General features: G+C 43.0%; 1 protein-coding gene and 1 long non-coding RNA gene across 2 annotated transcripts in view; one reads left to right on the top strand and one right to left on the bottom strand.

Annotated features, from left to right (window-relative positions):
- Positions 1 to 21,523, bottom strand: part of CACNA2D2 (calcium voltage-gated channel auxiliary subunit alpha2delta 2) — a 432,295-nt gene that overhangs the window by 288,043 nt on the left and 122,729 nt on the right.
- LOC141551572 (uncharacterized) overlaps positions 15,973 to 21,523 on the top strand; it is a 29,900-nt gene continuing 24,349 nt past the window's right edge. Inside the window, exon 1 of the long non-coding RNA XR_012484906.1 lies at positions 15,973 to 16,173. This is a non-coding gene — a long non-coding RNA (uncharacterized LOC141551572). The remainder of the gene's footprint in view (positions 16,174 to 21,523) is intronic.

The following is a 21,523-nucleotide window of genomic DNA, read 5'->3' on the forward strand; positions in this document are numbered from 1 at the left end:
TCCTAGGGACCTCTGCTTATATGGAGGGGCCTGGTTAGCTGGGGGTGCTCTTCAAAGAGCCCAGGTGAGCAGGGCCAGGTTGCTGGGGTGTGAGGGGCAGGGAAGGAGGCTTGCCTGAAGGGGTAAGGAGAGGAGGGAATACAGAAGATCTCTAGGCTGTCCCATACGAAGTAGAGACAAAATAAAGGGCAGCCAGAGTACAGAGAGGGGAATGATGGGGACCAAGGAAATGTATGGAGGGTCTAAAAGAGAACCTTCTGTGCCCCTCCCCTAAATGGACAGCTCTGGAGAAGAAGTGAGAAGGAACCCAGTGAGAGGAGAAAATGAAGGGACCCAGTGGTATCCATGGATTCACAGTAAATCATGGTAAATCCACAGTAAACCTTGGATTAGGCCTGCCCTTATGAGGCATCAGGATGATTTCAGTTTAAATTCAGGCTGTGTGATCTTGTGCAAATCCTTGGAGCTTTCTGGACCTTAGTTTATTGATCTATAAAATGGATAACTGTCTACCTCACAGAGCTCCTTAAAAATGGGAGCTCTCATCATCTGCATAGGAACAGATCTGGTGAAATATTGGATGAGGATGAACTGGAGGATCCTTCAGGTGATCCCCAAAGACTTCCTCTCACTCCAATTCTTGTCTCTTACTCCCAGCCTCTCCTTTCCCTGCACAAGATCTCACCCCCACCTTTGAAGTTGAAGTGATGGAAGCCTTGCTATGTTATGCAAGTTCCCAAGCTCTGGGCCTAGGAAGCTCTTTTCCACTTCCATCCTCCCCTTCCTCACACGGTTAGTTTATTGTCAATGTCTACACTGTCTACTACAATATCTATACTAGCTCCATCCTTCCTATGGATGTGTGACCCAGCCTGAAATCCTGAGTCTGAATCTAGGAAGCCAGAAAGGAGGAAACCCAGGAGTATCAGGGGAGGTCTAAAACAAAGATCACTGGGTCTGAGGAAAATACTTTCCAGCTTTTCCTTGCTTCTGATGCTTTCCTCCCTAGATGATTATAGAATTCAGAGCTGGAAGGTATTCTAATTCAACCCATTTATTTTACAGATGAGGATAACTGAGTCCCAGAGAGGTTTGTGGATGCTGGGCAAAGCCATGAATGGCACAAGAAGTCGAAAACATGTGGAGGGCCTTTAACTTCAGTCTCCCTGGATTCAGTATCAATAGAACGAGAATCTGGCTGAGAAGAATATGAAAGAAGAAAGAGAAAAACGAATGAAAAAAAGGAGAAAAAGAAGGGAAAGGAGAAGAGATGAAGGAGGAAAGGATTGAGGATGAAAAGGATAAAGCAGCCCTAGCTCCATCTCTGTGCTTGCTTCAACTGTTCCTTTCTAAGTAAGGCTAATTCAGAAAATATGTTACACTTGTGACAGTGACTGCTTGCAGGTTTTTATGGCGCTGGGATGTTTAGCATGGCGAGGTTGTGCTGGCAATTTTATCTTCCTTGATAAATCCAAGGGAATGAGCAGCCACGTGCAGCAGCTGCTGAAGGTGTGTGTGTGTCAGAGAAGAGAGGTAGTCATCATGTGTGCGTGTGTGTGTGTGAGTGTGTGTGTGTGTGTGTGTGTGTAAGAGAAAGAGAAAAAGAGAGGGAGAGAAAGAGAGGAGAGACAAAGAAAGATAGAAACAGAGGCAGAGAAAGAAAGGGAAATAGAGAGAGAGAAGAGAGAAACATTGAAAGGAAAGAGGTGTGATTGTGTGCTAGCTGAGTAAGACTCATTTGTGTGTGTTTGGTGTGAGTTTCTATGAATATGGGTCCTGTGGATATGAAAAAGAGAGCCCCCCCATGTAACTAAGTCTCTGTGCTAGGGTGTGTGAACATGGAGATGGTGGTTAGTGATGGGAGCGCTCTGCCTGAGTCAGAAGGTGCGATGGAGGCTGCTTTGGTTTTTCAATCTGGTCTAAGTCCCTTTTTGGAGCCCCAATTTCTAGAAAATGAAGGTACTTGTGCTGCCTTCCTCACAGGGCACAAAGTGCCGTAGCAATGGGAGAGGTTCGGAGGCTCACAGGAGAGTCTGGACCAAGATCCACATTGGTATGCGTGTGTGTGTCTGAGACTAACTGTACAGAACTACCCGGGGTCTTACTCGTTGGGGCCCAGGGTGATTGAGTTTAAATATCCAGGATGGCTTCTAATTCCAAATTTAAAGCAGAAAACACTAGAATCAGTGGGGAGGTCTTTGGGGGAGGAGGAGGGAAGAAGGGAATGATGCTAGAGAAGAAGAAACTCTACAACACAACCTGAGCTTTGCTGCTTTCTGTCCCCTTCTGCTCTCCTCAACCCCCCCAATTCCCCTGCCCCCGTCATTGCTCTCCTTTACTTCTATCTGCTCCCCCTAATTCTCAACAGATGCATAAATTCATAAATGTCAATAGAACAATTTATTTTCCTCTCTGCCCTGGGCTAGATGAATTATTCTTCAGCTAACACTAAAAATAAACCCCTCATTTCCCAACAGCCAGACACCTTTAAGTGGGTAATTTTTAAAGGGCTCCAGCACTTAGTGAGCCCAGATCCCATAGGCAAATAGAAGCTTCTGGTTACATGCAGTTCTGGAGACAGAAGGTGAAACAGTAAAAGGGTAAGTTTCCCTCAGCCTTTGAAAGAAGCCTGCATGAGACCCTCAGGTTTTGAGACCCTCTTTAGAGCCCTTCCCCCTTCCCATTGCCTTCCATGAGCAGCCTGATCTCCCAGAGTGTTGAGAGTCCAGCAGGGACTCTCCATACCTTGCCACACACCTTCAGCCCACAATCATGGAATTAGCATCTTGTGTAGAGATATTTCTGGGCTGAAAATCAGGAGACCTAGGATTTAGGTGGAGCTCTGCCCCTAACTTGATCCTGGCAAGTTCTTTGTGCTCTCTGGGACTCAGTTATTGATCTATTAAATGGGAGGAATTATCCCTAAGGTCCATCTCAGCTTAAAATCCTGTGATCTTATTATCTAATAAACTGACTAACAATAAGACATAAATGAAAATAATAGGTCCTGGGGGATTTGCATTTTTAAGAGAATAATGCCTGGAATGAAGCCGTAAGGTTGGATTATCAGGCATTTTGAGTAGCAGAGGAGCCGTCTGGAGTCAGGAAGTCCTTCAATCACACTGCAGTAGATGGCCTTCTCCCTACGCCCACCTGCTGTGCATTTCTTGAAAACCAGTTAGATATCTGAGGATGCTTCTCATAGCAACCCTATGAGGTACGCAGTATGACTGTCTCCATTTTAAGATGAAAAGACTGAGGTTCGGAAAAATAAGTGACTTATTCTGGGTTGAAAAACAAAACCAAAAATAACCCAGTTGTTTGATGTCAGAGCCATATCTTGCTAGCTTTTCTGTCTCAAGACCTGGCTGCTGAAAGTGACCACAGCTCAGTGTAGCAAGTCCTAACTCCTCCTTCTCCCCATTTTTCTCCTCCATCTCTCATCTAGGAAGCTCAGGGTTCCTCAGGGGTTGGTACTGATAGCCAGAGCTGAGGAGGAAGAGGAGGAGGAGAGGATGAGTGCCAGAGGAAGTGATAGACCCAGATAGATAAGGGAGAGGAAGCTAGGAAGAAATCCTGGGAAGAATAAAACAGCAAAGATTTAGAAAAACACTTTTTTCTAGGCCTCTTGGTATTGATGGAGACAAGGGGAGACTCCAGCTGCAGAGATTTTTGTCCCTCGGTGTTCCTCCCATTACTTCCATCATTTCCATTAGCCCAGGCCTGGACTAATAATAGCCTCCTAATGGATTTTCTAGTCTGTGTTCTCTACCATTCAAACCTTCCTTCATATAAATGCACGAGTGATTTTTCTCATGCCCAGATCTAGTCATGTAATTTTTCTGCTCAAAAATCTTCATTGGGTTCTTCCCTGTTTTCTCAATAAAGGTCAAACATCTCAGCCTTGTATTCAAGGCACTTCAGAATCTGGCTTTTTTTCTAAATTATTTTTCTCTCTGTTCCCTAATTCATACTCTGAACCTCAAATCTGAGTGGACAACTTGTTTCCTGAACTTCTCTGTATTTTTCTACCTTTGCTGACCAAAAGCTATATCCCCTCAGTCATGTTTTCCCACTCCTTCACTATTTCTGTCTATTGAAACCTTCTCATTCTTTAAGGTACAGGTACCACTTCCTTCCTCAAAGCCTTCTTTGAATCTCTCCACTTGAAAATGTTCCTCTTTCTTCGCCTCCCTCTCCCTCCTTTATTTCCTGATTAAAATTTTGTCTTGTATTCCAGATGTGGATGTGTCCATGTATTAAACCTTTATTAGACCACAGGGCTGTAGAATGAAAAGATCACTAAATCAGATTAGATAAATTCATTTACCTAATTTAGTTATACTAGATTTAAAGCTAAAAAGGGCCTTAGAGGCCATCATCTCTGACTTCCTTATTTTACAGATGAATAAACAGAGGTTGAGGAGGTTTAATGACTTGCCCAGTGGCATAAAGATAAGAAATATCTAGAGGCAAAATATGAATACAGGTCTTTGTAACTCCAAGTCCAATGCCCTATCAAATAAAATACTGCTGTATTCTCCTTCCAGCTGAACACTGGGCCTTGCATGTAGTAGATCCTCTGTGAATCCTGGGTTAAATTGGGGTGGCTAAAACCATAGGCTAAGTTTCACTCAATTGATCTCAACAAATAATGACTGAGGACCTACTATGTACACACAAGTGCAGGGGGCCAAGAGAGGGGATTGAAGACATGGCCACTAATCCTAAAAGTGGGCCTCCTTTAAACCTTTTATTAAGTAAAAATCCACGATTACTAGCAAATACAGTAGAGAGAGGGGGGAGGGGAGAATAACTAGAGTCAGATCCTGGGGCTTCGGATTCAAGATCTACCATTGGCATTGTGGATGTAAGGCATATTCTGATACTACTCTGAATTCCTCATCTGTACAGTGATAGAGGTGGATTAGTGATCTATAAAGTGCCTACCAGCTCCAAATCTGTAAGCTGTCTACCATCCTAAGCTAGAACCTAATGCTAGAGACATGTAATGATGGCTAAAGAGAGGGAAGAAGAGAAGAAAAAAAGAGAAGTGGGCAGTTTTGGCTTTCTGGGCAGGCAGCCCTAAATGTACTCACCAATACACCATAGGAGCCAGGGAATTAGGGCCCTTATTCCTTGGGTCACAGATTTCAAGGTGGAATAGAACTCAGAGGTCAGTTAGCTCAATGTCCTCACTTTATACGGAAAGAAAGCAAGACATAGAGTGTTAAGGTCACACAGGTAGTGTGACCAGAGTCAAGATTTGAATACAGGTCCTTCTACTTTAGCTTCAATACTCTCTCCTATACTATTCAGTGATTTCATTCTGCCCACCCTCCTCCATTAAGTCAAGGTCCATCAGTGATGACAAGATGCACTTCTTCCCTCACTGATGTCTGTAAGGGAAAGCCAGGTGGTACAGTGGATGGAGCCCTTAGCCTGGAGTCAAGAAACCAGACATTTAGTAGCTGTTGGGACTCTGGACAAGAAACAGCTTCAGTTGCAAAAAGGGAATAATAAAAATACCTCTCTCCCAGAGTTGTTGTGAGAATCAAATGTAGAAAATATATATAACTTAGCACACAGTACTTGGTACACCATAGGTGCTTAATAAATACATATTTCCTTCCTTTTGAAATCTTCTTCTTCTGTTTTTCCCTAATCTTCAAGGCTCAACTAAAGTGCTCCCTTCTGGTGAAGCTTTCCTTGATTTTCCATCTGAAAGAGATCTCTCTCTCTTCCAATTTTCCCAGACCAATTTGTCTGTGTTTTTCCTTTGTCCTCCTCACTTCATATTCTTTCTCATTATACTTATCTGCGTATACTTCAATCCCTTATTAGACTGTCAGCTCCCTGAGAGTATGGTCTGTGTCTTGTCTTTTTTCATCTCTCTCTCCCCAGCACCCAGAGCACATTAAGCCCTTAATAGACAGTTTGCTGAATTGAATTCAATTGACTTCAGGATGTTCTCAGGAAATGAGAACTAACTGTCACGATAGAAAGCCCAAGGTAAATCGCTCAAAGCATATCTCACTGCATTATGAGCAGAATAGAAATGATTTGGATTAACTGCTGTGATCCCCACCAGATGAAAAACAAAATGCTTCAGTGATGTCACCCTGAGGGAACCCAGCTTAATTTCCTCAGGGATCTAAGCAGACGCTAGATTCTCTAACCTGATCAAGCCCTAGCTTGGTGCAGACAGCAGTGGATATTTGGTCTTAGAATCAGAAGAGCTGGGTTCAAATCCTGTCACTACCACTAAATGCCTGCATGCCCTTAAGTCTTAGACAGCATCTAAAATCCCTTCTTATTCCAAAGTCTATGATTATAATCTTATGATTTAAAGCTCTGACCAATGCCGAGTTAAAAGCACTAATTGTACTCCCTAAACTTTCTGCCACCACTGGCTCCTTCGAGCTCTGAAATCTGTTTACATCTCAATACTCCTTCTGTCCTTCCACAAACTGGAGCCCTGTAAACTTTAAAATAGATTCAGTACTGGATAGAGCACCGGCCCTGAGTTCAGGAGGATCTGAGTTCAAATCCAGCCTGAAGACACTCAACACTTTCTGGTTGTGTGATCCTGGGCAAATCACTGAACTCCAGTTGCCTCAGAAAAAATAAATTAATAAAACAAAATAGATTCCGCATTGGATAAACACTTAGTAAGCACTTACTGAGTAGCAGAGCCCAGTGTGGAAGGCTTGAAAATTTGTAGGGAATATTTTCTGCTTTTATAGAGTTCACAGTGAGGTATAAAAGGTAAGACTCAGACCCAAATATCTAATATTATAGAAGTGCTTTGGAGAGATACTAACCAAATGCTTTGCGAATTCCAAAGAGGGAAATGGTTGTAACAAACAGGATGGCCAAGGAAGGCTTCCTGGAGGAAGTGGCATTTGAATTGGACAGGGCAGAGAAGGCCATTCTAGAGTGAGAAGTATGAGCAAATAATGGATGTTTAAAAGGGATTGGAAGGAGGAGAGACTTTAGACAGGGAGACCCAGAAGCAGACTATTGCAACAATCCAGGAGGAGAAAAGGGGACATAATCCAGAGATATCATGAGGTGAAACTGGCAGTTTGACTGAAGTGTACATATATGGGGGTGGGGAAGAAACACCTGTATTGTAAATGAAAAGTGTAAGAAATTTCAGTGCTCAAAAAAAATCATATTGGAGCAGCGAAGTAGTAAAGTGGATAGAGCATCAGCCCTAGAATCAGGGGGAACTGAATTCAAATCCAGTCTCAGACACTTACTGTGCAACAAGGAGAAGTCACTTAACCACTATTGCCATATAAGAAAGCTGGACTTCAGCTTCAGCTTCTCCACGGAAGCTTGTGAGGAACTGCGGACTGGTCATTGAAGCCTCATGTTGTAATTAAGAGCCTCCCTCTAGCTGCAAGCTTCTTTCTTGTCTTCCCAATTGGAAAGGCATTTTAACTTCCCATCCATACGCCATTGTATTCCAGCTGTTCCCCATGCACATCCCACCTCCCTTCTCCAAGGCTCTGTACACATGGTTCCTGTATCTGCATGCTATTTTCTCTTAGAATCTCCAGCTCAGGTGCTGTGGCTGAGAATCTGAAATTTCTGAGTATCTGATTTGTACATCAGGTCTTCCCTGGTCTCTCTGGCCTTTAGCACCCCTTTGTCTCTCCTCAAATTATTTTCCTAGACTGATTGTCTATTTTATTTTTACTCACTAGAGTATCTGTGGTGTTCCCTTTGGGAAAATGTAAGCTTCTGGAAGGTAGGGACCATTTACCTTTTTTTGGCTTTTGTATGGCAAATGATCATAGGATCATCACTTTTAAAGCTGCAAGGGACCTTAGAAGACATTCAAGGCAGCTCTTCATTTTCCAGATGAGGAAATTGGGACCTGGAGTTAAGTGACTTGCTCAGTGCCTTGTAACATGGTAGGTGATTAGTAAATGTTTGTTGAATTGACTTGAAATCGAATTACTGTCTTCGTCTGCTGGTTTAATGATAGGTTTATAATCAGCAATGAACTACCTGATTTCATTAGCGTGGTGAGCTCTCCACGCCTTAGGAGCGATGGCTTTCATCAGTTCATGGGATCATGAAATTAGAACGGAAGCTCAGTACCCATCATTGTACAGATGAGGGGACTGAGAGGGAAGTGACCTGTGCCTGAAGCCACTCCTGGAGCACCTAGCAAAGGAGGGATTCATACACCCCCAACTCCAACTCCAGTTTCTGAGACCATGGGGGCTTAAGCCTTGTGTGGTAGCTTAGAAAAACAAAGACCCATTCACCAGCCTTTGGGGAGGGGGCTGGGGGCTGAGTCTCTCTGCACTTTACTAGGCTTCAGCATACTTGCTTTGGAACCTGAAGACCTGACTCAGGTGCAGTCTTAGTCATTTCTGCCTGGGTAAGGCCCCTTTTCAACTCTCTAGGTCTGAATTTTCTCATCTGCAAAATGACTAAATGACACTGATTTCCCTTGCTTCCATAGAACCAATGAACTGAGATGCTACCCCGACTCAGCTGGAAGCTATTGCCTCCGGGCCCTTGCAGTCCTACCTTTGATTGGTAGGGCTAGTGTTTCTTTAGCCTCTGAGGACCCAGCATCACCTTCAGGTCAGTCTTGAATATTCTACCTAAAGGGGGCCCAATAGATATACTTACTACAGACAATACTACTCCAAAATTCACCAACTCCTCTCCAAGCAGATCCACAATCCTCTCCGATTTCGGCTCCAAACCCTGCGGTCCCATTATACAGAGTGGGTCTCGTCCCACCTTGGCTCCATTATCTGGTGGGTGAGTCTCTCCACACCCCACCTTCTGCCCTGTCCAGGCCACCTCCTTCCAGCACAAAGCTTCTGGGAACATCTTCATCCTTCAAGGCCCCATTGGCAGAAACCCCACTTCCACTCATCACCTACAAGCCTCAGCTATTTCAGATGAACTGCCAATTCTTCTGGGACTGCTCAGTCATGAAATTGAAGCATGAGACAATGTGTGTTTAAAGGAATGACTCTCGAATGCTAAAGAGACTCCAGGCCCTCTATTGCCTGCCCCCTCCCCCTCATCCCTGTTCCCAGCCCCTCACCCCCCTTGATGTCTCTGCCCCAAACCAGGAACCCTAGAATAGAAGCTGGAATTGGAGGCTCAAGAGAGCCTTCCAGAAAGGAAGCTCTGTGCTCTGCGCAGAGAGTTAATTTACAGCCGCTGTAGCCAAATATTGTACTTGACTCAAAGCTTGTTTTATTTTTTAAAGAAAGAGCTTTTTAAAAGTAGAAGAGGCTGTTGGAACATTAAGGCTGATTATTATTTTAAAAATACACACTCCTCACATTTCCGCCTCCGTGTCTTTGTTCAGGGCTTGGAACGCCCTCCTCGCTCCTCTCCGCCTATTCAGATTCTACCTGTCTTTTAAGTCCCACCTTTTCTGAAGCCTTCCCAACCATGCTGGGCCACCCTTCTGTCTTTCACTCCTCCAAACTCCTCCAGCATTTGTACTATCTGTGTCACTCATGTAACAATGCTCTGTGACATCCCGTTTATTTCTATAAATGCTGTGTGTGTGTGTGTGTGTGTGTGTGTGTGTGTGTGTGTGTGTGTGTATTGGCAAAACTATCATCCATCAATGAGCTCCTTGAAGGTAGGGCTTGGATCAGTTCCTCTTCTATCCTTTCTGAGGACAGGACTTCTGAATAGTCAATTGTATAGTAAAAAGACCACCAGATTTTGTGTAAGAGGACTAGAGTTTAAGTTCAATAACCTGTCACTAATATCTGTTTCTCTAGGCAAGATTCCTCCTGTCTTTGGGACTCAGTTCCCCATTATGTAAAATGAGGAATTTCCACTAATGAACTCTAGGTCTCTCCATAATAGGTAGAGAAGGGCATTGAGCTTCATGCCAGAGGGCCTGACTTTCTATCCTGCCATTCCCACCTGTGGGGCCACTTAGGCACTGGCTTTATTATCTGTAAAATGAACAAGAAGGACTAGATGATCTCTAAAGCCTCTTCTAGCTTTTATTGATGATCTGTCTCCCACAGATCTACATGAAAGCATTTCCTCCTCTGTCATTCCCTCCTCTCTTTTATTCCTCTTTTCTCTGTCCCAGAAAGAAGCTACTGGTTGGAATGGGAAGCCCGGGTTGGACTTTATTTTCTTAAAAACACCCAACAAGCCCACCCCTGAAAGCGGTATGGTCCTGCAGCTGGGTGAGAAATACAGATCAGCTGTTTTCAGGAAGGGCTGGAATCAGGGAACGGGAATGTGAATGAGCCACTTATGGCCCGAGCTCAGCAAACCACTTGAGTTACAAGAGTGCCGATCCATCTCTCTCCATCCTTGCCTAGGAAGGTATAGCGTGGATGCAGCTGGGACCTGGGCCAGAGCTGGATGGGGCACACAGGGCAAGACACCTGATGGCACGCCCTCCTGGGGGCAGCTCCACCTCTCTGTCTCTGGACTCTTGGCCAACACTTTGGCAAAGAAAGGAGAAAAAAAAATCAGCTTCTGATAAACTCTGACTTCAGCTGCTGAATTCTGAGCCCTGGAAGTCTGGCTGTGATGGTTGCGGGGAGAGGATGTGGATTTTGGCTAGGGATATGAAAAATTTTCTGACATTAGGCAAGTCTCTTAATCTGTCTGCTTCAGTTTCTTCAATTGTAAAATGGGGGAGGATAACAATAGCCCCCCAGGTTGTTGTGAGGATCAAATCAGATAATATTTGTAAAATGTTTCATAGAGTACCTGGCACATAGTGGGTGTTTAATAAATATTTGCCTCCTTCTCCTTCCCCTTTCATGATCTCCGAGGTATTAGCGCCTTCTCCTTCCCAAAATTACCTTGCTATACTTATTAATGTCCATGTAGGACTAATTATTGTTGTTTTTGTTATCTCCGGTGCCTGGCACACAATAGGTGTATGAGAAGTACTTCTTGACTAATTAATTGATAAAGTTCACACTACAGGTATATACCTCGAGAGGTTAATTCATTTTGGCAAAAGTGCTCTTCATTTGACAACAGGAGTCTTACCTCCAAGTGAAAGTCCAGATTTAAAACCTCTATGGTATCACCTTCCTGTACTTCAGTCTTATTTCTCATTTCTCATTCACATGAAAGTCACAGGACTGATCTCTATTTTTTGTTCCTCAAGCACAATCCCCATTCTTCCAGCCTCTGCACCTTTGCTTTCTAATTTTCTTTCTCCTGCCTTTAATACTTATGGATACCTCCCCCCCTCAAAAAAAAAAAAAAAAAAAAAAAAAAAAAAGGATTAGACCAGGTGACTTCATTATCCCTTGCAGCTTTTTCTCTCTCTTTCATTGATCCCAAGCCTTTGTCACTGTCCATGGGGGTAGAAGGTCAGACAAAGTCAGAGGACACATGTTCAAATCCCAGCACCATCACTTATGCCGTCCTTTGACTGGCCAAAATTTTTGCATCTCAGTGTCCTCAGCTCTCAAATGCGAAGATTGGATTAGATTAAGATAGAGGAAAAGAAGTCAGCTCAACATTAAGAGGAATCTTCTAATAATCAGATCTGGTAGTGAGTTTCCTGTCACTAGAGGATTTTTAAGTAGAAGCTGGATGATCCCTTCTTAAGGATATGGTCAAGAGGATTCATGCTTCATGTTGGATTAGATGCCATATGAAGCCCCTTCCAGCTCTTACATTCTACTCTCCTTGTGGACTGGCTGATTTAATGAGTCACTGAAGGTTTCTTTTAAATAGACCAGGATGATTAAAATAGGATTCAGTTTACACAAAATTAGGGAGCAGGAAAATGCCTATTACGTAAAGCAAGGTCTGCATTCAGAAGGAAACTTGGAACCAGTAGCATCCCTGAAAAGGCTTAAATATGTAAAACAGCCTGCTCAAATCCTTCCCTCACCCCCCATTCACTCTTCTCTCCCCTCCTCCTCCACTGACCCCTATGTCCCACGTCTATATCTTCTTCCCTTATCTCCTTCTCTTTTCATTCCCACCCCTCCACCCACTATCATCCTCTCTTATTGATAAAGTTTTTGTTTGAGATCATTTTCATATAAACACTGGGGTGTCCAAAGGGGGAGGGGGAGCCAGCAGGGGTGACCATTCCATGCTTGCTTGCTTCTATCAGTAGCTGGAAAGCTGGACTTGGGCGGCCTGGTGCCTGCCCACAGTATTCAGCTCTGATAAAGCTCCTGGGCTTGATAACCTTTTCCAATTAGGTGTCTCTGTGTGTTCAGAACAGAACAGAATGGGGTGACGTGGACAGTCTGACCTTACAAATGAATGTCATCAATATCTCCTCCGAATCCCTGTGTACCATCTGTTCCTTTGCAAGGGGCTCACACAGACCCTATGTGGAGACCCATGTTCTTGATCCACAAGTTCACTTGACAAAGCCTGAATATCTTAGGAATTAAAAAGTGGAATAAACTTATGGGATCTTTGGTCCAACTCTCTCATTCCGGGGAGGTGGAAATGGAGTTTCAGGGAGAGGCAGTGATCACATTAAAGAACGTTACAATGTGGTCATTTTTTTTCCTTCCTGCTAAAGCATGCTGCCTCTCGGGTGAGGACAGAAGTGACCAGAAAGAAACTGAGTTCAAATCTGACCTTAGGCACTTACTTAGCTGTATTCAATTAACTCATGTCTTGACACTTTGACATACAAAATGGAAATAGTACCCACTTCTCAAGGTAGTTGTAGAGTTAAAATGACCTTGTGAGCAACATGATCATTCAATTATGAAAATGTTTAGAAAATGTTTGAGTAGAGTTGGAAGACCCCTTAGAAGAAAGAGGAGAAAAATTTGGAGGCTACATAAAGGCTCTGCAATGACTTTTCAATAAGAAAAATCCTTTGGGACAATACCCTGGTCAGGAGCAAATCATGCGATGTGATTGGAGGAGTACCAGAAATCTGTCAATGGAGATATCTGTCACTTGATCAATTGGTAGATGTAGATATAGATGTAACTATATCTCCCTTGGGTCCTGTGGAAAACATCATGGTCCAAGGGAAGACCTCTTGGACACCCAGCTTTTGTCCTCTGGGTAATATCCCAAAGTCCTCCCTCAGGTTGTGGAAGCTTGGGGCTACCACCCTCCATTCTTTCTGCTCCTCAGAGCTCTGCTGTAATTCGGTTTGGCTTTCTCACCTCATAATCCTTTTTGTCCTGTTTTGTCACTCTTCTCCAGGAAATGAACTTGAAGTCACAGCACTTAGCCCAGTTTTGATTCTAAAATCTGTTATCTTGGCTTGAGCATCAGAGGCTAACCTAGCTCAGTATGGAGAGGCTGACCATCACCAGGCTGGCCAAAACTAGACCAAGTTGTCAGAGCACAGAAACTCTTGAAGATTGTCATGGAAGGGAACCAGTTGGCACCAGTGAAAGGCGTCCTGAAAGATATTATTAGAATTTCTCTCTTCTGAATTTGGGAAGGAAGAGAACACAAGTTGTTTCCCACTTTAAAAAGGAGCTATTGAAAAATAGAGTTTAGTTAAAGATTTTTTTTCCCCCTGAGGCTGGGGTTAAGTGACTTGCCCAGGGTCACACAGCTAGGAAGTGTTAAGTGTCTAAGACCAGATTTGAACTCGGGTCCTCCTGAATTCAAGGCTGGTGCTCTATCCACTGCGCCACCTAGCTGCCCCTAGTTAAATATTTAAGAAAATCTTTTCCCCTTTTCCCTTCTCTACTGCCCCATAAAACTCTTATCCTCTAGGTGAGTTAATGTCCAGTCTGTGATAAATATTAGGGACTGATGTCATCAGTAGGGAATCACTGGCAGACAAAGAGATCTCTAAAGTTCTGGATTTATGAACACACCCCCTCACACATCTCCTCTATTTCTCTGGGTCCTGTCTTTTGCCTACATCAGACTAGGAGGCCTGGCTGCTGAGCAGGGAAAGATCCTGGGGGAGGAAGAAAAGGCTCTTCCCTCTTTTACTAGCAAACAACAAAAATTAGCATCGTTATTTTTATTATTGCCTGCTAATAGAATAAGAAGATATAATAACGTGGTACAGAGCGGAGAACATAATCAAAGGATTTGGGGACATTGTTTTTGCTGGGAATGATAATGGTGGATTTTGAAATGGAGCCCAGTGGGCTGGGAAGATCCCCGCGTGGTATGAATGTGCTTTTCAGCTTTATGCAAGTGGGTTTGGTATCAACTCCCTTCCCAAATATTTTAGACTTCAATAATAAAGGCAGGAATTCTCTTTCCCCACAGCCAACCTCGGGATACAAGATATAAGGGTTTTACCTCTGCCTACAGTCAAGGCATAGGCCAATGGTAGCACTGAGTGACTGACACAGTTGCCAAATGGTGTCCTTGTCCGGGGGCAGATTTGGGGAATCTTCACTATGGACCTAGCTCTGAAGACTGAAGCTTTACATGGCATCAGAATTGGGAAATATTCCAAGGAAACAGAATAAGAGGACTTTGGGTTTTAGAGCTGTAAGAGACCTTCCAGATCTTTGATTCCAATGTCCGCAGTGGGGAAGTCTCTGGTCCAAAGTCACCAGCTAGCTGGGGCAAAGCTGGACTCACGTTCAGGTCCAGGGCTCTTCCACCATATCCCAATGCCATGCTCACGCTTCAGGGGTTCATGGCTTCTGTATTCTTTTCTCTAAGGTCCTTTATAGATCTAGAATCCATGGTTCTATTATTTCTTGTCTTCTTGGAATCTTTCCTCATCCTTCTTCCATCCAGAGCCTCAGTCCTTAGGGGCAGATGCACATCCCTCCATTTTCCTTCCTTAAACCAAACTTCTAGGTCCCCTTCCTCTGGAAAATGAACCTGGAGTCAGAGCCCTTCCCCACTGCCTACAGGGAATAAGCACTTAATAAGCACTTCATTTTCCTCGGGTTCTAAGCCTAGCTCTTAAACCTAGTAGCTGTGCAATCACAGGTAAGTCATGCCAGATCTCTAAAGTGAAGAGGTCACTTTTGCCTAGACCAGACATGCTCCTCCTGCCCAGAAAAGCAGCACAATATAGTGGAAAGAATGCTGGCAAAAGTTCCAGGCCTGGCTTGGACTTATCAGAAGGGTGAGGAATTCAGAGAAGCCTGGGAAGACCTGTATGAGTTTATATAAAGTGAAGTGAGGGGGGCAGAAGAACAACATACATAATGATGACAATAATACAGGTAAAAAGAACAGTAAAAGGAGACAGAACTTGAGTAACTGTGATGATTAACCTTGGCTCTGGAGAAGAGGTTATGGTGGGGTACAACAGGTACAGAACACTGTGTACAGATGCCTCAGATGAGATCACTAAGACTGATTTAGCTTAATTGCTTTTCTTTGTCATGAGGGAAGGCTCATGGAGGGGAAGAAATTATTGAAATAGAAAAAACCCCAAAATATTCCAATAAAACTTTAAAAAAATGCCTAGCTGTTACTAGTTGTGTAATATTGGTTAATTCATTTCTCTGAACCTCAGTTCCCTGCTGTGGAAAATGAGTAGGTTTCTAGCTTTCAATCCTACCTACCTGAATTTGTGACTTTTAAAATCGGACTTTGTATACAGCTGCGGGAGTTTCTATAGTCACAGTGATTCAGTGAATGCTCTGGGAAGACCAATAAAACTTCTGGCTGCTCTGGCTGATGTCTCAGCCATCCATGTTGCTGGCCCTCGCCTGCCACCATCACCACCACCACCACTGCTGCCGTGTTTAAGTGCCCCTGGGAGAGCAGCATTGCATGACCCAAAGGGTGATGTGATTGGCTCATCAGGAGCAAAAAATCACTTTTGTTGAATTCAACTGGAGCCAGTCAGGAGGCACTCAGGCAGACAAGAGGCCTGATGGGTGGCCAGGGCTTGGAGCTTCTGGGCTTGATTTCTCCTTTTTCTCCTTTGTTGACACTCTGGGATTGTGACACAGACATGTAGCACTCCTTCGCCCCAGCCCAACCAACCAGAGCCCAGATTTGTCTTTCTCTCTGCATTAGGAAAACCTAAGCCAGGGGATATCAGGTTCCAGATAAGATGTGGAAAAGGGAACAATCTGGTGGTTAGTGGGCACTTGTTGAGTAACTGTTCCATACTTCTGGATCCTTGGAGGACTGTAACGGGGAAAAAAGCTCTTAATGTCTGGAATAAAACAGGGTCTTGTCCTTGAGGATCCCCCATAAAGGAGATGACGCTGCAGACCTCTCTGCAACTGTTTTGTGGAGCTTTAGGTGAGTAAGTCTTCTGGGCCTCAGTTTCCCTATCTGTTAAATGAGACCATACTGAATAGTCTCCAGATCTGAGATAATTTGATCTTAAATTAAAGAGCACAGCATGGTAGAGACATAATAAGGGAGCTTGGGCAGGAGGCAGAAGTGAGGACAGCAGAAAAGAAAAGATGGCTCTCACCAGGTTGCAAAAGATCTCTACAGAGACATAACTAGGGTGAACAGATCATAGTACTAAAATTTAGAAGGGTTAACATACTTATATTCCTTTAGTATTTAGCATCTACCTAGAAAGAATAATTAAAACAGGAAGTTACCAGATGGGCTGCTACTCCCTTCCCAAAACGAGTTTCTCCTGGCCCACTTCACCTAGCTTTACCCCAACCCCAACATAGTCTCTCCAGTATCAGCCCTGCCATGGGGAGCTCTCATTCTCGTATCCTTTCTCACTCTTATGACTCAGAATTTCTCCATCCTGGCCTAAGCTGAATTCATATCTAAAAATTGATTTAAGGGCTATTTTATGATGTTTGCCCTGAGAAAATTTTATATAACTTGCCCCAATGTGAAAATTTCTAGTTATGACTCTAGCCTTCCCTCCCTCATTTCTGACAGCTCCCCCTAAAATTTACCCAATAGAAACCCTAGACTGACTGACCTCTACAATCTGGGAGCCAGTAAAGAGAACGCAGGCTTCTGGGGTAAGTACCCAGTGCTATCCACTCTGGAAAGCTTTCATAAAACATTTTTATCTCCTCCTCTCTCCCAGTCCTCTGGTCCAGGTCCACACCTCACCTGCCAGGCTGGGCAAGAGAATTGCAGCACCTCTTTCCAGGGAGAATGTTCCCCCCTTCCCCCAATCAGGCCGAGGAAATGCAATTTTTCAATCTCTAACTGTGCAAACACTAATACTGCAGAAGCTAATTTTACAGAGTTCCACTCTGAGAACTCGTCTTTGTCCCAGAATTCCTCAGCTTGGGGAGATTAGCAGTTTAGAGATTGGAAAAAATAAGTTATTTTAAAATTCAGCATAAAACATATAACTCCCTCCTCTCGTCTCCTCTGCCTTCCTTCTCCTCCCTGTTTCTCTCCCCCTCTCTCTCTTTCCCTCTCTCTTTCAGACTCAATGAGCTAAAAAAAAAAAAGGGTTTTGATTGGAAAGGAGCCTCTTACAAGAGAGGAAGAGAGGGGAAACCAGAGTGGGGTGGGGATGCCACAAATAACAGTAATAATTGAAAGGTTGGAAGGAGGGAGTATTGTCATGCTGCTAACCTGAAAAATCTTGGCTTCTCTCTATTCTTTCTTTCGCTATCTTTGTTCATAATTCTTAGCCCAACTTGAATCCAGGGCTGTGTGTAAACCACACTGTTATATCAATCTGTCTTACCTCCCAAGAGAAAGGAGAAGAAAAAAGCTATTTTTCTCTCCATCTTGCAGGAAGATTCTGCCTCCCAAATTCTAATCCTGCCGGCAGGTTTAGGGGTCTCGGTGACTCCTCCAGACTCAAGGCTGAACTCCTTTTAAGTCCCTAGCTCCTGTTGGGCCCAACCCTTCTTTCTGAGCCTTAGGCTTTCTTATGTTTGTTTCTGGCACAGGATAGATAGCTTAATAAATGTTTGTAGCGTGAATGGATGAACTCATAGCTTTTAGAAATTTTAAAAATCAACTAGTCCAACCTTGATAGGATAAGAAAGGAAAAATAATCACCAGTAATAATTGTGGGAGCTAAAATTTGAACCCAGGCCTTCTGCTTGCAAAGCTAATGCCTCACATATGTCCAAGCTGCTTCCCCAGACTCACTTCCTTCCTCTTTGTCATAGTGCTCTCCCCCCATCTTTGGAACTCAAACAATCCATCCCATATAACCATAGCCTTCGGATGTATTGTCACACCAATTAGCCTGGGGGCAAGGGTGACCGATTTCCTGTCTCTCCTCTATTCCTATATAATTTAGAATAGGAATAGACATATGGCAGAGGGGATGGGGGCTTAATAAAGACAACCAACTAGGATCAGAAATAGAATTATTAAATAATTGATATATCAAAATTAATTAATATATTAATAATAAATAAAATTTATTCTTATAAATAGAATAATTATAAATTAGAATAAGAAGGCAGCCTTAAATATTATCTAGTCTTACCCTTCTTTTAAAGAATAAACCAAGATTCAGATAGATAAGGAAATTTGCTCAAGGTCACTCCAGTAGATAAAGAAGGAAGGAAATAAAGATTTAAGTGCCCTCTATATGCCAAGTTCTAAAAAAATGTTTACAAATATTATCCCATTTGATCTTTACAAATATCTTGGTAGATAGGTTATTATCCCCATTTGGCAGGTTGATATATTTTTTAAGCCATTATTATTCCCAATTTATATTTGAGGAAATTGAGGCAAAGACCTGTTAAGTGACTTGCCCAGAATCACACAGACAGCAAGCGTTTGAGGCCAGATCTTTCTGATTTCAGGTCCAAGTCTTCCTCTATTCATTGCATTACCTAGTAGAGGTGGAGGTGATACTCCAGCCACGATCTTCTAACCTCCAATAAAAACTTGGTCCACTAATCATTAATGCTTATGACTTCATTGTAATATTGGAAGAAGAAAGAAGACAGATTTCAGAGATTTTAAAAAAGAGGCATGTATGATGGGGAAGTATAGTCAACAAATAAATATTTATTAGGTACTTGCTTACTATGTGCAAGGCATATGCTTAAGTGCTAAATGCTCGGTTTATAAAGAAAGCCAGAAGAGGGTATGACCCTCTTAATAATGTCTGATCTCTTCTATTTTACATAATGTACCTCGTTATTTTTTGTTATCTCTTCCATCAGAGTGCACACTCCTTGAAGACAGGATTTTTTTTTCTTTGCCCTTTCTTTGTATCCCTAGCTCTTAGTATAGAACTTGGCATTAAGTAAGTATTTAATAAATGTGTGTGACTCAAAGATAATTCCTGACCGCAAAAAGCTTGTATTCTACTAGTCACAAAATAATATCAATTCACATGTATCCCGTGCTTTGAGTTTTGCAAAGTGCTTTCATTTGAGCCTCACAACACTCTTGTGAACTAAGTGTTATTGTCATTCCAATTCCAAACCAAATCTTTAAAAATCGAATGATTCTCCCAAGGGTCAGAGAGCTAATAGACATCCGAGTCAGGATTAGTGGACTGGAGGGGGGTCTTGCTGAAACTAAGGTCAGCATTCTATTCCTCTAACATATCAACAGGGGTGGGTGCCTGTGGTGATAGACGAAGAGAGAGTATATATGGTAATAGAAGAAGAGAGGGGACCAGCAAGCAAGGGATCAGGAAAAGTTTCTCCAAGGAGAGGGATCATGAGCTGAACCCCCCGATCAAGTGACATCCATGGAATGACTTTAGCCGGAGTTCATTACACTTGTTTATCCTCATTCCGTCCATAACAGACGAACAGCATAATAGCTATGGCTTTCTGGATGCCAAGAGCTCAGAAACATCCTAATGAAAAATAAATGTATTTACAAGGAGATGTCAAAACAGCCTGAGAAAAGTCAAAGGAATGAGGCTGTACCAGGGACAGGGACTTTTATTTCATCCGCTAGCATGGTCCACAGGCTGCTCTGGCGGCGTAAAGAGATAAATATTTTAAAAAGCAACACTTTGGCGATGCATGGTTATGCAAGACAAGGAATAATTAGAAAATAAATGACTTTTTAGAAAAAACCCACAGAATTACAAACATTGCGCCCATCAGATTAGTGAGGAGTTGGGCCAAGACTGCGTTCCATCACAGTGAGTATTTGCCACCATCTGAAACTTTAAGGGAGAAGATGGAAATCAGCCCCAAATCCAAAACTACCTTCTAGCTTAAAATAGAAAAATACTCCAAATCAATCGAGTCTCTGGAATTTTTCTGCAGGCTTCATTTGGCAGCTTCCAGAAAAGCAAAGAGATAGGTTTTCTCAGGCTTCTCACCAGTAGCAGCTTGGTCTATAAATAGCTTAATCTCCTTGAAAGCAAAAAATAAAAAAAAAATAAATAAAAGTAAAAAAAAGGGAGGGAAAGAAAGAAAAAAAACTAAATCCACAGACTCCTACAAGTCCTGATTGTTCCATTCTCCTTCCTAAGCACTTGGCTCTGCTGACAGTTTCTGCCTGTGTCCTCAACTCTTAAAACATTGACTTTGGATTTGACCTAGAAAATATCTAAGTGAACCTAAAATGGGGCTGGAGGCAAGGAAAGTGACAAAAGAGCTGAATTCCAGTCTCAGCTCAGCCACTTACTCACTAGGTGACCTTGGGTTGAGAGACTGAGGACACGGATGTGGATCCTAGTTCTTCTAATTTTCTGTGGGATATAGAGCCAGTCATTGTACTAGACACTCTCCTTCTTCCTTAAAACAAGCAGAATGGACATGATGAGTTTAAGGAGATCCATTTTGAGATATCTACTAGGCAGTCTTTAAAGCAAGACTGGAAGTCAGCAGAAAGGTTAGAGCTAGAAAGAGATTGGATGATCATTAGCACAGAGATGATAACGGAATTCATAGGAATTGATGAAATCACAAGTAATAGTAAGGAATAGTAAATAGGGAGAAGAGGGGAAGCCTTATGGGATATTCATGATAGGTGTGGCCTGGATGAAGATCCAGAAAAGGTGCTTGAATAGAATACTCTCCTAGGTAGATGGAGAGTTCAGTGTCTCTAAAACCTAGAGAGAAAAGAGTAAAAGAGAAGAGAATGACTGACAGGGCTTAAAGCTGCAGAGAAGTCGGAAAGGAGGATTGAGAAAATGCCAATGGATTTGGAAATTAAGAGATCACTGGTAACTCTGGACAGGGTAGTCTCAGTGCAGCCGAGAGAGTTAAAAAGAAAGTGGGAGGAGAGGAAGTAGAGACATATTGCACTTATTTCTAGTTTATCTTGTTTATAGCTTGTTTGTGCAAAGTTGTTTAAATAGTGGATGCCTCCATTAGATTCTGAGCTCCCTTTTGCTTTTCTTTGTATCTCCAGTCCTTAGCCTTAGAGACCCACTGGAGCTGGAATTCTTAAGGAGTTTAGCCACAAAAGACAGGAGAGATATGGGGACAATAATGGGAATGAAGGATGGAGGAGATGGTGGGTCAGACTCCCAATACAATAGTATTGCAGGGGGAGAGAGCACCATGAATGAAAGGACCAAAGAAGACTTTCTTGAGGAAGGGTAAGATTCAAAGGGGCAGGAACAAGAAGGAATTATAGGCATGAGCCAGGGGGTAAGACGTAGGAAAGAGTCCTCTTGACTGGGGACCATGGGGGAGTCAGGCTAGTGTTGAGGACAACTTAGCTGAGATTGTGTTTCTCTTAACAGCAGTAATGAGAGGGTCCT

The sequence above is a fragment of the Sminthopsis crassicaudata genome, chromosome 1 (genome assembly GCF_048593235.1).
Source record: "Sminthopsis crassicaudata isolate SCR6 chromosome 1, ASM4859323v1, whole genome shotgun sequence".
NCBI lineage: Eukaryota > Metazoa > Chordata > Mammalia > Dasyuromorphia > Dasyuridae > Sminthopsis > Sminthopsis crassicaudata.